We start from the raw sequence: 16,080 nt of genomic DNA on the forward strand, positions 1-16,080 counted from the left end.
ACCAGTCTGTAAAAGGTCAATATAAAGTGCATAATAAGATCTTGTTGTATATGTTTGTTTTACATAATAATGATATTTATTTATGTTAAAAATAAGTATTTATTGCTTTTTTTTAGTATTTTTATTATAAAATACCAAAAACTGTTATATGTTTTTTTTTTTTCAAACTTTTATTCACATTATGTAAGATCAGGGATGTTTCACAAGTCGAGAGTGATCTTGCCAAGCAGTCTATGGGTGATCCTATTATTGAACATCTTGGAATTTCTGCAATGCCAGATGCATCACCCTACACAAAGTATGAGCATTTCTTTTTTCATCTAATTACATGTCAGTGGCTGCCAACCATTTTAAAGGCATCAAGTGTTTCAACTTGATTTCAGACTTTACAAGCTTATTTCTTCCAAATATAAAAAAAGCAAAAAATCTTTTTGCCTTTTTAAAATAATTTAAAAGAATTGAACAAAAAATTATAGAAAATGATGTTAATTATAAGTTAAAATCAGATGTTTTATAAAAATTAAGCTTTTCAAGAAGTGAATAATAAACAACATATTATTCACAGGGAGGTCCTGCATATAGTTAATGTTTCGAAAGATGTTGACCACATGAAAAGATGGCATTTCAAAAGGACATATAATTATTGCAACAGCTGCTAAAGATGATTCTGATGTGTGTGTGTGTGTTTTTGGATTTTTTTAAAGATTTTTTTTTAATTTCATCGAAGATAACTTATATTAGTATTTTCTTGCCAGTGCTTACGCCAATATATTGGATATTTTTCAGCTCACACCTTCTTTATGTCCAAGTCAAAATATGGGAAGAAGGTTTTGAAATCAGTCGTAACTCACCGTGTTTGTGGTACCTGCAATTGGTGGCGTCGTAACAGGAAAGGTCAGCAGGTCCAATCACATCAGTGTGTAAGAAACCACCAGTGGAGCGCAAAGCTTATGGAAAGTGGGAGTGGTGAAAGGGAATTAAGGAATTACTTGAAGAGGGAACCCCAGTCAAGTATGTTGAGGGAGATGGAGATAAATGTTAACCATTAACATGAGAGATACAAATAATGTACACAGGAGTTTGCCTTATAACCCTAGCGAAAAAGAAATCATGTTATATGATTAAACATGATAAGATGTGTACAAACATGTTTTTTTCCTCATTAACCATGTTGGTCAATCATGTCTTATAAACATGTTTGACCATCAAACATGATTGTGGATGAAAATTACAATTTGTTCAATAAAACATCTGTATTTATTTCAACTAATATTATAATGACTTTCAGGGAGAGGTAAAAATCATAAAGATTGTTTTTTTTTCTGCAAACAATCTTACAAGAAATCAACATATTCAATCATGAATAAACATGATAAATTTATAAAAAAAAAAAATCAAACAAATCTCTCTTTTTTCTTGTTACTTTCATCAAATAAGTTATTCTTTTGGATAAAAAAGTATCCATACATTTCAACTTTGTGTATAAATAGCCTTAAACGCTTTAATAATTACTGACACATTGACCCATTTATTATTAAGAGAATAACATAGTCATACATGATCAAACATGGCTGAACATGATAAATTCAAAGTCGATATTTTTTAACAAATAAGCATTTTTTAAATTACATCTTACAACAGGATTTTACTTTCTGTGAAAACATTGATAATAAGAATAGTTTCAGTTGTTTTGTTTACAAATTTTTTTATAGGAAAGCAAACATGTTTAAACATGACAGAATTTTGAATATAACATGATTCAGCATCTCCTTGGTTATTATCCTAGAATCCATCTGCTAGGCCATAAATGGAGGTTAAACATATTGTCCCCATTTTCAACAGTTTTACAGCATTTATCGGAATACAAGATAAGCATTGATATAAAGCATCAAAGGGCACTGGGAAGAAGTACATGTAGCAAAATTAATTAAAATGGTAAATTAAGGTGGGATCTTAATGTCAGAAGCCGGGGATTATGTGCATAAATTGATAGTGGGATATATTACCCTGTATTGTAGCCATAAAGGCTAAATTACTAGGTAAGCTATAAGTTTAGGTACAAAAATCACATAATTATGTTCCTACCAGTTACAAATATACAACAGGCAAAATAAAATATTCCATACAGGACGCTGAACTCCAGTTTGGCCCAAGTAAAAAAAAAACTCAGTTAAGAATAACCAATTTTTCCATATGAAGGTTATGGTTGCAAAGCAGAGCTCAAACTCGCCATCCACCATTTTTGGCAGACAAGAATTACTGAAAAAACTACTTAAACTTGAAAAAATTTATCAAAACAAAGGAAAATATCTTGGAATAGAAAATATTTTCATGAAATTGGAACACCTATTCAAGAATCTGAATTTATTTGTATCCAAAATCAATGCTTTTTAGTTAACATATCATTTTAGTATCTATTATGAAAGACAGATTTGAAGAAGTGACCCGTAAATCACTCTACCACAGGGATTGTGCCTATAATAATTAACACTAAATGTCACATTAATTTAAAGTTGTATTTTGTAATATTAGACTTATATTTTACTGTCTCAAACTGCGATTCAAATGATGTAATCTAAGATACGCCAGTCACTTGAACAAATTTGGAACACAACTAACTTAAAAAAATGTATTTTCAGTTTGAATAACAAACACTTCTTCAATTATCTTATCAACATGAACATCCTCTTCAGTTTTCATTCTTAACAGATGGTATCCAACATCACAAAAAGGATGTACTAGTTCTGTTATTGTACATATATGTCCAACAGCAAACAACTTCTCATCCACAATATTTTCTATGAAATATGATAAAGCTAATATCACACTATCCAGGCACAAAACAGTGTAACAGTTTTTTTCATTTGTTTGTACTTATCGGAATAAAGAAATTTTCCTTTGTCGTAATAATCTGTGTGTTGTTCTATAATCTTTTACATTGTTCAAACCAATCTTAGCAAGAACATAGCATTGTTCTTCTTTAGATGCAAAATTTCCTTTTGAATATTCAGTGCCAGAGGGTTTTTCATCACCTGACATAAGTTGACCAGTATTATTTGGACAGACTCTTGATAGAAAATCTAACCAACAGGGTTCGCATCAGCAATCATTTCAGTACTTTTAGTTCTGATATACAGATCTGTTAACTTGTAGTTTATTGTTTACATCCAAATTTATGTCCGAATTACTCTTCCTTGTATTTTCATGGTCATAGAAATTGTCACACTCATACATGTTTAAGGTAGCACTCTACAGTTAATTTCAAGTTCCTCAGCCGTCAATGTCCTACAAGCAATACGTCTATTTATTCTGATACCAAACTACACAACCTGGAAAAAGAAAACACATTTTGTTGAGAACATATATGACATAAGATTGCAAATCTACAAAGAAATTATCCCATCTGCAATAGGCAGGCAGTAAAAAAAATGCAATTCATTCCATTAAATCCCAAAATCTACAGTGGACGGAGACCCAAAACAACACATTTCGTCCCTCTGGCAAATATACAGGCTAAAGGAATACCGTCTCTGCTTTTAAGCAACTCTCTAAACATGCAAAATATCACAAAGTAACTGGTGCTCAACCTTGTAGAATTTTTGCTACTGCAAAAAGTTGTCCTTATAAAATTATATTAAAAAAAAAATATGATGGACACCTGTGTGAAATAACAACAAAATTATACCCTAAAAATTTAAATGTAGACAACAAAAATCTTAAATTGCAAGTATAATATGAAATTAGGCAAGGCCTATGAAAGGGGAAGTCGTTACAAAAATTATTTCATTCTTTCCGTTTTACAGGTGTCATTTGGTATTTATTGCATCGCTTTCGTTTTCACTCGGAACACTCGGTGATTATCATTAATCCGAAAAGTTGAGATTTATTCCGTTATCGGAATACCCCGCCTATTATGGTTGAGTTGCATTGTAAATGGCGGCGCCTGACTAGAACTGACACTGAAATTTTCATTGATAGGTATAGAATTTTGTATATTTTTCAATTGATTTTTATTTGATTTTCATTTAAATATACACGTGTAGTCTATAGCCGGACAAGCCAAAGCCCGGACCCGCTTCGCGGGCCCGGTCTTTGACTTCCCCGTATTAATTAATGAATCTAGATCAGCAAATCAAATGTCACAAGTTAATTTTCTTAAAAATGTAAATGAAAGAAAGTTACAGCCGGCTTATTCAAGTTATTTTATAAAAAATAATTTATTTTCTCATTACAAAAATATATGTTAGGCAAACAAAGATGAATATTACTATATTTGCCTTTATTTGGGTATAGACTGGGTACTTCGTGTGGGTCGATTTGTGCCGCCGGTTTCCCATGTTTCCGTAGCCAAATATCCCCATAAATACCCCTCGGAATTAATTTCATTCAAAGACGGCCATCTCCAATTATTTGCAACTTTGCTTTGTTTCTCTAGGACTTTGGTATTTTGCCTCGCGGGCAGAAACTTCATGATGAGAATTACTTTTTTGTTTTGTTTTTTTTTTTGTTTTTTACGGAAGTACAAACTAGCCGGTCACTCGTTTACTATAATCTGATTCGACAATCACAACTTGTCCGACCAATCAGAAGCGTTGTTTCATACCAAGGTGCGTGATGCACACAATCGCTCATAATGGCATTAATGCACAAAAAAAAACTTTTTGAATTTAACGAAACGGACAAAAACATCACCTGTTTATAAAATTAAATGGGCAATAGAGTTCTTTCAGTTCTCACTCGAGATAAGAGGCAGCCTATACCCCTCAGAAATCTAAACGGATTTACGCGATTCACAAAAATGATCCTGGAGACTGTCTAAAATCCGGAACTTCCGGACTATTCCGGATGTTATTCTAATAATAAATATACAGCTAGCAAACGGGTTGTAGCACTTGCCGTGGTGTTAGAACAAACATATTGTTAAATATAATGACATTTACCTTCTGCAGCTTCTGAAAACCTCGAAATCCACCCAGATCGCATGTTTACAGTTTCTTCAAATGTTATCTTTCTATACTTCCGGTTTAGAAAATCACGTTATCTTTAGCGCCACCTAACCCAAAGTTTATATTTAGCAACCAATAGATAACACGAATACATGTGCGGTCAGTTTTAAACGAGGGAAAAATCAAAATGGCTGAAAAGTGGAAGTGCTTGTTTATTGGACTTTGGAGAACAACTGGTCGTTTGTCCGCACTGCCGCTGATCGGGAAGGGTCAATGCCTGGGACAAGAACATTTGCCAAGTTCCAGGAGAAATGGTATCCTGCTATACCCATCGCAAGTAAGTTTTTCATCTGCACGCATGCTTCCGAGCACAAGGACAGTCTTGATAATTAAAATAAGATTTCTCTTGCTTTTAAGGAACAATCGACCATACAGTATATCTGGAGATTTTGGAGGAAATTATTTAAATTCTCATATCCACAAAATTTCCACTTATAAATGAATGAAATTTAACTTAAAAAGAGATTTTAACTGTCAAATTATTAAGTTTTTTTGTCATTTATTAACATTTTTTCGGATAACACGAAGTCCGGATAAGTACAAAAATAAAATGATTTATTTTGCTTGTGTAGCACACGAATTTTGCCCGTTCTAACTTAATACAATTGAAAATACATTCTTATATTAATATGTATTGATTAATGTACCCACTTCTCGAAATCAGCATTTAATTTAAGCACCCACTAATTTCAATTGTCACATGTTGTCGCAATCCGATATTTTGAAGTTAAAACATTTTTTTAAATAATAACAGGAGAAAAGGTATGTAGGTGAATAAAACTGAATTAGCAGAAAACATTATTCAAAGTCGGTGCTTCTTTTGGCAGGTTTGCAACATTTGATCATCTGGAGGATGTCCTGGAGAGGTATGTTCTTCACCATCGAAGAAATTCAAAACCATAGTGCAACTGGTAAAAAGGCCAACAAAGACCAAGTTTGATCCTGCCAAATTTAACTTAATCAGCAAGCTCGTTCAGAAACATTTTGATATCACTGACAAGGAAGTGGTCATTAAGACACAAAATGTGAAGCAGAAGTATTTCAAGTGACAATGTTAATCAAGTATTCATAATGAAAATTACTTTTGTGCTGAAAGAAAAGAAATAAAAAAGAATTGTGTCCAGGGTTCTGATCTCAAAAGGTGTAATTTAAGTTTTACCTCATCTGAGCATACTCGAGATGAACTTTTGTAATTGCCTTTGTCTGTTGACCTGTGCTGATGTAAAACAATGTCAGCTCTGTTCCTTTGACCTGTGCTGGTTTAAAACAATGTCAGCTTTGTTCTTTTGGAAATGTTTGAACATGTTTGAAAATGTTAAATGACCCCTTGATTTGGATATATTAACATGTTCGACCATGTTATGGGATCTTGATTTGTATATGTTTAAACATGTTTAGATGTGTTTGGATCGTGGTGCCATTTAATGTGAATGTTTAAACATGTTCCATCATGTTTTGGGGACATTTTTAATCATGTTTAGATGTGTTTGACAGTAAAGTAGTAGTTACATGATCAAACATATTCAAACATGTTCTGTGAACGTTTTCAAACATGTCTAAAGCATGATAGCTGGATAGAACAAAAACATGTCAAAATGTGATTGACCATGTTACTCTTTTTTGATCATCAAACATGACTTATCATGATTGTTGACTGATCCTGTTAGATCATGGTGCCATTTCACGTGCATGTTTAAACATGTTTAAAACATGTTCAAAACATGTTCAAACATTTCGAAATAACATGTAAGAACGTGTTTAAAACATGTTAAGACATGTTTCAATCATGAAATTTTCGCTAGGGAAGGCTCCACAGAGGACGAACAGCTTCAAAATGCTATGGAAACTATCTTTACACCGCTTGCTGATAATGCAGATCAGTATGTTGATCTTTGTTCATCTCAGGCATGCAAATAGAGAAGTGGCACTGCGAGCACTCAGTGTTTTTTTCCTCTACTTTGGGAATGGTGCCGGTACCAGGCTGATTGGGAAAAAATGCGTTATTTTGACTCAAATTTTGATTTTTTTATTAAACAACTTTTCAGCTACAAATAACATTAGTCATAATGAATAAAGACAGCAAAGAGCCTCCACAGTGTCCAGGTAGAACTATTGAGTGGTATATAAACATGTTTGATTCAAAATGATTTAAGAGAAATCTCATGGCCTAGTGGGAATTTTGAACAGTCATTTTGAGAATTTTGACATTAGAAATTGGGAATTTTCTTGTCTTATTTCAATTGGGAACAGTACCTTTTACAGGTATATAAAGAAAAAAACCCTGGCACTGAAGATTTTCCACTATGGATATACCAAGTCTCTTAACTACAGGGTCCATGCCACAGCTGCCTGCATTAATGAATGAAGGAAATATATATCTGAGGAGTTGCAAATGTTATTACTTTATTGCATGTTGTAAATGTTGAAGTTTATTTTTATGTGCAAATGTTGCTGTTTATTTCCATGTGCAAATGTTCCTAGTAAACATGGCTTTTATTTTCAGTAGTTGTTCAATAATTTGCTTTACCAAATCAGTGATGATAATAGTTTTTTAAAATTAAATGAAAAAAAATATCAGTTTGATTTAAAAAGAATACATATAAATTTAACAACAAAAGCCATGTTCAACTTTTTAGTTTGTGCATATTTTTAAAATTGGCATTTTGTTCCAACTTTGCCAGGGCGACTGCAATAGCTCTCCATATTCTTCGAATAGTTGAGCTAAAAATGGCTTATGACTGTGAAATATTAAAGACAGATTCAGTTAAGAAGCATACAAAATGCCTTCAGGTAACTTATACTGATTACTGTACACTTATAATGAATAGTACATGTGATTTTGTTCAGTTTAGAATTTTCAATATTATTTTCTCCATTCTTTTTACTTTCAAACATGTTTCTTCTTTATTATTTCAGATACAGATAGTCTTCAAGACAAATCTTGGTTATATAAATATTGATTTTTTTACGGAAAAGCTTATGGTTAAGGTTAATCTACACAAATAAATAAATTTTTCAATGATACCCAATTTAGTTTCTGTGTTGCCCAATTGTGTGTCGAGTCCAGGGGTAAATACCCAATTAACTCAAAAGCTTATCTGTAGCTCTGTATACATATTCAAAACATTTTGTTTAAAAACAATCATTTTGCTCATGTAATTTGTTATCTGAATGTTATTATTTGTTTCTTAACAAAGAGCAATAGGCAAACATTTTTCATAATGATGATATTAAAGATTATTTAAAGTTTTCTCATTTCTGAAAAAAGCCCTAATCTAATAGCAAAGTGTTAGTTCAGAAATATATCCATAACTCATAAACCACACGGTAAATTTTATTTAAATTTTGCATACAGGTGACCTTTAAGACATATAACTGTCCTATGTTGTCATTTTCACAGTTCCTTATAGTGCCCATTACCCATGGTTTACCTAAATGTGATAAAAATGTAGCTACCACAATAAAGTTGGATATAGTTTATGTTTTTCTAAATACCTCATGCATCTTTGGGACAGGACAAAATTATATATATATTGAATAAAATATGTTTACACCAAATATCTCATGCCATACCATTTTGTCTTATTTGTAAATAATATACAGGCACGCAATTTTCGCTGAGAAAAAATTGGCTCAAAGAAAACATTTACCAGTGCTAGCCCTGTTTCCCTTCATAAATTGTTGGTCCACTAATATATTTCTTGCATAGCAGACTGGCGTTTCCGTGAGTTTTACCCATGCCGGAAATTTCATCTGGCATGAGGGGTGCCAGATGAGTCGAGTGCCAAACAACAACGTCATTTTAGCGCCATTTATGAATGAATCGCGTTAAAATGACGTCGTTTTAGAAGGGAAATATGTCTTAGGATGACGTCATTTCGCCGTTGTTATTTAAGTTGTAAGTTCATACGCTAATGCAAGAAAATAGTTATGGATGAAATGACTTTAATTTCCATGAACATATATCATATTGAGGTAAACCATTTTAAATATGAAATAATATGGCAGAATATGCAAGAAAAAATATCTTTCATATGTCTGCGGTTCGGATCGGAATATCCGTCCCTCGGGAACCCGCCCATGGGCGGGTCCCCTCGGGACGGATATTCCGGTCCGAACCGCAACATGTGACAGATATTATTATTATTGGGCCATGAAAATTTTACAGTCAGTGGTCCAGGTGGCCACCAAGGTTAAATGGTCTGTTTTTATCCCTGGAGATATGTACATGTGCCGAAAGTGGCAGGAGGTCAACCTAAATGTTGAGAGATATGTACTGATTCAGGAACAGGAAATGGCAGGATGTGGATCTAAATGTTATAGATATGTATTGGTATAGGAAATGACATAAGTCAATCTTAATGTAACAGATGTGAACAGGAAAATAATTTTGTCAACCTATATGTAAAGAGCGACAGGAAATGGCTTTAAGTTAACCTTAATATGAAAGAAATAAGCAGGCAATGGAAATGGCATGAAACTAACCTAAATGCTACTAAATATGTGTACAGTACAGGAACTAAATGTTATGGGTGTGTACAATTACTGAAGAAAAGGTATAAACTGATGTGTGTAGGTACAGGAAATGGTACAGTATAAATGTTAATAGACATGGACATGTACAGAAAATGGCATAAAGTCAACCTAAATGTTAGAGATATGTACATAAACAGGAAATTAGAGGGGATTCCACCAGTCATTTAAAGCTAGGGATGATGAACCGTAATATCAACTTCAACCAAATCTATAGAAAAGTTAAGGAAAATAACCTTGTAATGAAACTTTTGTGTCAAAGGGAAACAAATTTGTTTGTTTGTTTCTTTGTTTGTTTCATTTTTGCCTTTTCCCAACAGTATATCAGTCATATAGGCAGGTAGTTTCCTAACCATAATTCCTGGAGAGTTACACCAGTACTAGACTAACCTTCCTCCGTGCTAAACTACCAAAGCATCTCCAGGGGATCGAACCCATGCCAGAGAGGTAACTGGATAAGAAGTCATCGAAACTAACCCCTCGACCATGGAAGCGGTCGAAACAAATTTAAAGGTCATTTCTAAGTTATCTGCCCTTGAATCAGAATCTTTTAACTTATCTGAGGTCATTTTAAAGGCAGGTAACTTAAACATATGTCTATATAATCTTGTTTATACTTCTGGATGTTTTTCTTTTTATTGTTATTACAATACATAATTACAGGTAATTCCATCTTATTTCTGTTATTTTTTTCAGTTTGAATAAAGGGACTTAAAATTCTTCAAAGAAATAGGCAATTTTTTAAGAAAAAAGTCACAGGTTTAGAAAAGAAGGGGAAAAAAAGCCAATCTACTTACTCTTTATCCTTAACTGAAATTTTGCACATTGACTCAAAAGGAAGTAAACTATATAAAATAAGCAAAAAATTAGGTATTATTTACCTTTATTGTGAATTATCTGCCCTTGATTTAAGCATTAAAGTCCAATTCAGGAGCAGATAATTCAACAACGAGGATGGTGACCCCGCCCCCTTTTTTTCATAAAATTTTCTTAAAATGTTTCCATTATCATATTGTAACAACATGCCAAATTTTAATAAAATCTATTGAACAGTGTTAATTTTGCCTATACAATGTATGTCTATATGAAAACTTCCAAAAAGGTCTTTCAAGAAGTTATTGCACTACAAAGGGCCATTCTACACTGTATGATGAAACATCTTTTTCAAGTTCACCAAACTCAGTACCTTATCTTTACTCCTGACTGTACCTACATTTTTTGCAGACAACAAGTTTTTAAGTGTATGATAGAAAAATAATTATTTGAATTTTAAAAAAGTATACCTTCAAATGCTTGTATGAAATAGATAGCCTTAAAAGCGAATGGTGTATGCACAAAATCATTGCTTAACTGATAAAACCCTTCTTAAAATAGCAAAATAATATTTTAATGTACAAGAACATTTTATTTTGTTTATGTACATTATTCATGTGTATTAAATAACAGACACATTCTATGTTACAACTTTTTCTGAAATCAACCATATAACAATGGAACCAATATAATTTTACAGTTGATAAATTCTATTAGAAAATTCATAAGATATAGATTTATACCCTTTAAGAATCACACAGAATAATTCAAAGTCCCCAGGAGAATTCAATAGCAAGAGATATCTTGCAGAATTTTTAACAACCAAGTCAACAGGATGCATCAAATTATGTAGAAATATTAACACATATTATTACAGGGTTTGCAAAATTATTGTAACAAAATCATAATTCTGGTTTATTTTATATACAGAATTTATTTTAGTTTGATTGCATAGGAAGCTTAATTTAAAGCTTATAGACACACTTTCGAATTCATTCCAGGAACCAACTAGTACTGAGCAATGAGTGTAAAGTTTCTTGTTCAAGGAAACAACAACTTGCCGGGGTTTGAACCCATGAGGCTAGCTTACTAGTCTGACATGTTAACCACTTGGCCTTGCAGCCAGTATCTGCAAAGGCAGGCTCCATTTGAAGTCACACAAAATCACACTATTAACTTCTTGACACATTAAAATTTCAAATTCAAATGTAAATTTCATGAACATTAAAGAAAATAACAATCAGTAAACTCTAAACTTCACTTACCAGTTTATCAACTGGACAAAGTCTCGGAATTTCTGTCTGGCTTCATGTCCAACTTTCAAGATATTCTTGGTTCTGTGAGTCTCTTCTCTAATTGTCTTACATTGCCACTTTGTAACCCACCTGAAAATAAAACAAGATTGAAATAGTAATGTAGGAACAGATTTTTTTGTTTCTATACAAATGAAGACTGCCATAATGCATAGATCACTGACCTATCTAATTCTTATTATAAGATTAGTGGTTAAATCTATTGTTATTCAAACTAGAAATGTGTCCATAGGACACAGGTGCCCCCACTCCGCCACTGTTCTGTCAATCTTATGACTCTAGGTCAAATATTTTTTGAAAACTAAAAATCTTTTACAAAGTAAAGGGCAAGAACTTTACAAATACTGAATAAATCCACATCAAACCTCAAGGTGTGCTGACCAACATTCTTGTAAACTTTCAGGCCTACAAGTGAAATACTTTTTGAGCTATGCATGAACAAGTTGAAAATTGCAAATTTATACTACTGTAAGTCAAGGGCAATAACTCTAACAAAACTGAATACAAGAGGGCCATGATGGCCCTGAAGTCGCTCACCTGTATATAGGCCCCCGTAGCGGCCAGTTTAAACCCCAGGGCTTTTATTTGAACAAACTTGGTAGTCACCCATTAGAAGATGTTTCATGCTAAACATCTAAGGTCTAGCTGGTCAAGTTTTTTCTTTACGCATTTAGTTAAAAACAATGACACACCTGGGGCAGGGCCAGTTTGGACCCAAGGGCTTTTATTTGAACAATCTTTGTAGACACTTACTAGAAAATGTTTCATGCTTAATATCTGAACACTAGCTATTTGGATTTTTCGAAGAAGATTTTTAAGTTTTTGCTATACACATATAAGGAAAATCAATGACCCCCGGGGTGGGGCCAATTTTGACCCCAGGGCCTTTATTTGAACAAACTTTTATAGACACTTACTAGAAGATGTTTCATGCTTTATATCTAAACTCTAGCTATTTGGGTTTTTTCAAAGAAGATTTTTAAGTTTTTGTTATACACATTTAAGGAAAATTAATGTCCCCCAGGATGGGGCCAATTTTGACCCCAGGGCTTTAATTTGAACAAACTTGTTAGACACTCACTAGAAGATGTTTCATGCTTAGTATCTAAACTCTAGCTATTTGGTTTTTTTCAAAGAAGATTTTTTAAGTTTTTGCTATACACATATAAGGAAAATCAATGTCCCCTGGGGCGGGCCAATTTTGACCCCAGGGCTTTTATTTGAACAAACTTTGTAGACACTCACTAGAAGATGCTTCGTGCTTAATATATAAACTCTAGCTATTTGAGATAAATTTTCAAAGAAGATTTTTTAAGTTTTTGTTATACACATTTAAGGAAAATTAATGTCCCCCGGGGCGGGGCCAATTTTGACCCCAGGGCTTTAATTTGAACAAACTTGTTAGACACTCACTAGAAGATGTTTCATGCTTAGTATCTAAACTCTAGCTATTTGGTTTTTTTCAAAGAAGATTTTTTTGTTATACACATATAAGGAAAATCAATGACCCTCGGGGCGGGGCCAATTTTGACCCCAGGGCTCTTATTTGAACAAACTTGGTAGACATCCATTAGAACATGTTTCATGCTAAATATCTTAGCTCTAGCTCTTTGGGTTCTTTAAAAGAAGAATTTTTAAGTTTTTACTATAGGCTTATAGGGAAAATCAATGACTCCCTGAGGCGGGGCCAATTTTGACCCTAAGGCTTTTATTTGAACAAACTTGGTAGACACTCACTAGAAGATGTTTCATGCCAAATATCTAAGCTATAGCTTTTTCGGTTTGTTAGAAGAAGATATATTAATTTTTTTCTTTTGGTTGCCATGGCAACCAGAGTTCTGCATGGAATTAAATTCTTTGAACAATTTTCAAAGGTGACCACCAAAGGAACATTCCTGTGAAGTTTGGATGAAATTGGTTTAGTGGTTTATGAGGAGATCTCATTTAAAGTAAAGTTTACGGACGCCGGACGGACGCCGGACGAAAAGCCATCACAAAAGCTCACCCTGTCACTTTGTGACAGGTGAGCTAAAAATCCACATGCAAAGTCCCAGGTACATAGCTTCACAGTGATGTGAATCATTATTCCTGTAATTTAGTGATGCTGATCATTATTCCTGTAGAGTTGGTTGATTCTAACTGGAGCACACAAGGAACAAATAACAACATAATAACATTACTAAGTCAAGGGAAATAACTCTACAAATACTGGATAAATCCACAAGTGAAACCCCAGGTGCACATCTACATATGCTGAGCAACCTTCCCGTTAGGTTTAATGACTCTATGTCAAATCCTTTTTGAGTTACATGCGACACAAGTTGAAAATTGCAAAAAATTTCTAAGTCAAGGGCAATAACTCTGAAAATACTAAATAAATCCAGACGAAAATACCCAGGTGCACAACTACACATGCGGATCAACATTCCTGTAAAGTTTCATGACTCTAGGTCAAATCCTTTTTTGAGTTACATGCGACACAAGTTGAAAATTGCAAAATTTTACTAAGTCAAGGGCAATAACTCTAAAAATACTAAATAAATCCAGGTGAAAATACCCAGGTGCACAACTACACATGCTGATCAACATTCCTGTAAAGTTTGATGAAACTAGGTCAAATACTCTTTGAGATACATGCAACACTAGAAATGTGTCCATAGGACACGGGTGCCCCCACACGCCACTGTTCTGTCAATCTTATGACTCTAGGTCAAATATTTTTGGACTACATGTGCCACAAGTTGAAAACTAAAAATCTTTTACTAAGTTAAGGGCAAGAACTTTACAAATACTGAATAAATCCACAAGCAAACCCCTAAGGTTTAATGACTCTATGTCAAATCCTTTTTGAGTTACATGCGACACAAGTTGAAAATTGCTAAAATTTTCTAAGTCAAGGGCAATTACTCTAAAAATACTAAATAAATCCACACGAAAATACCCAGATGCACAACTACACATGCTGATCAACATTCCTGTAAAGTTTCATGACTCTAGGTCAAATCCTTTTTGAGTTACATGCGACACAAGTTGAAAATTGCAAAATTGTACTCAGTCAAGGGCAATAACTCTAAAAACATTATATAAATCTGCACAAAAATACCCAAGTGCACAACTACACATGCTGATCAACATTCCTGTAAAGTGTCATGACTCTAGCTCAAATACTTTTTGAGTTACATGCGACACAAGTTGAAAATTGCAAAAAATTTCTAAGTCAAGGGCAATAACTGTAAAAATACTAAATAAATCCACACAAAAATACCCAGGTGCACAACTACACATGCTGATCAACATTCCTGTAAAGTTTCATGACTCTAGGTCAAATACTTTTTGAGTTACATGCGACACAAGTTGAAAATTGCAATTTTGAGGCAAAAATGTGACCGCTAGAGTGTTAACAAGGTATTTCTATTTTTAGCTCCTGTAACCTAGTTTTTCATCCAAGATGACCTATGTTCGAACATATTCAAGCTATCACCTAGACAAGCATCCTGACCAAGTTTGATTATGATTGAGGCAAAAATGTGACCGCTAGAGTATTAACAAGGTTTTTCTATTTTTAGCTCCAGTGACCTAGTTTTTCACCGGTGTTGACCCATGTTCGAACTCATCCAAGCTATCTACTAGATAAGCATCCTGACAAAGTTTGATGATGATTGAGGCAAAAATGTGACCACTAGAGTGTTAACAAGGTTTTTCTATTTTTAGCTCCGGTGACCTAGTTTTTCATCCGAGATGACCCATGTTCAAACATATATTTCAAGCTGTCACCTAGACAAGCATCCTGACCAAGTTTGATGATGATTGAGGCAAAAATGTGACCACTAGAGTGTTAACAAGGTTTTTCTTTTTTTAGCTCCTGTGACCTAGTTTTTCATCCGAGATGACCCATGTTCGAACTCATCCCAGCTTTCAACTAGATAAGCATCCTGGCCAAGTTTGATAATTATTGAGGCAAAAATGTGACTGCTAGAGTGTTAACAAACAAGTGTGAACGGACGATGGACATTCAACGATCCTAATAACTCTACAAATGCTGGATAATTCCACAAGCGAACCCCAAGCTGCATAAGTGCACATGTTGACCTACATTCTTGTAAACTTTCAGGCCTGCAGGTTAAATACCTTTTGAGCTATGCATGAACAAGTTCAAACTTGCAAATATTTACTAGGTCATGGGCAATAACTCTGACAAAACAGAATAAATCCACAAGCAAAACCAATGGTGCACAACTTCACATGCTGAGCAATATTCCTGTAAAGTTTCATGATCCTAGGTAAAATACTTTTTAAGCTACATTTGACACAAGTTGAAAATTGCAAATTTTTACTAAGTCAAGGGCAATAACTCTTACAAAACAGAATAAATCCACAAGCAAAACTCCAGGTACACAACTACACATGCTGATCAA

The 16,080-nt window shown here is 33.7% G+C and overlaps 3 long non-coding RNA genes across 3 annotated transcripts in view; 1 reads left to right on the forward strand and 2 right to left on the reverse strand.

The window, feature by feature from the left end:
- Positions 1-1,458: 1,458 nt before the first annotated feature.
- On the reverse strand, positions 1,459-5,054 carry LOC132731357 (uncharacterized). The gene is made up of 2 exons (XR_009625873.1): positions 4,941-5,054; positions 1,459-3,329 (listed from the first exon to the last, which is right to left on the reverse strand). It is a non-coding gene; the product is annotated as an uncharacterized LOC132731357 (long non-coding RNA).
- A 96-nt stretch (positions 5,055-5,150) lies between these two features.
- On the forward strand, positions 5,151-6,125 carry LOC132731365 (uncharacterized). Its single transcript, XR_009625876.1, has 2 exons — positions 5,151-5,283; positions 5,834-6,125. It is a non-coding gene; the product is annotated as an uncharacterized LOC132731365 (long non-coding RNA).
- A 3,022-nt stretch (positions 6,126-9,147) lies between these two features.
- Positions 9,148-16,080, reverse strand: part of LOC132731371 (uncharacterized) — a 30,583-nt gene continuing 23,650 nt past the window's right edge. Inside the window, exon 3 of the long non-coding RNA XR_009625878.1 lies at positions 9,148-11,737. This is a non-coding gene — a long non-coding RNA (uncharacterized LOC132731371). The remainder of the gene's footprint in view (positions 11,738-16,080) is intronic.

The sequence above is a fragment of the Ruditapes philippinarum genome, unplaced genomic scaffold (genome assembly GCF_026571515.1).
Source record: "Ruditapes philippinarum isolate M1 unplaced genomic scaffold, ASM2657151v2 ctg1973_1_1_1_1, whole genome shotgun sequence".
NCBI classification, from domain to species: Eukaryota; Metazoa; Mollusca; class Bivalvia; order Venerida; family Veneridae; genus Ruditapes; species Ruditapes philippinarum.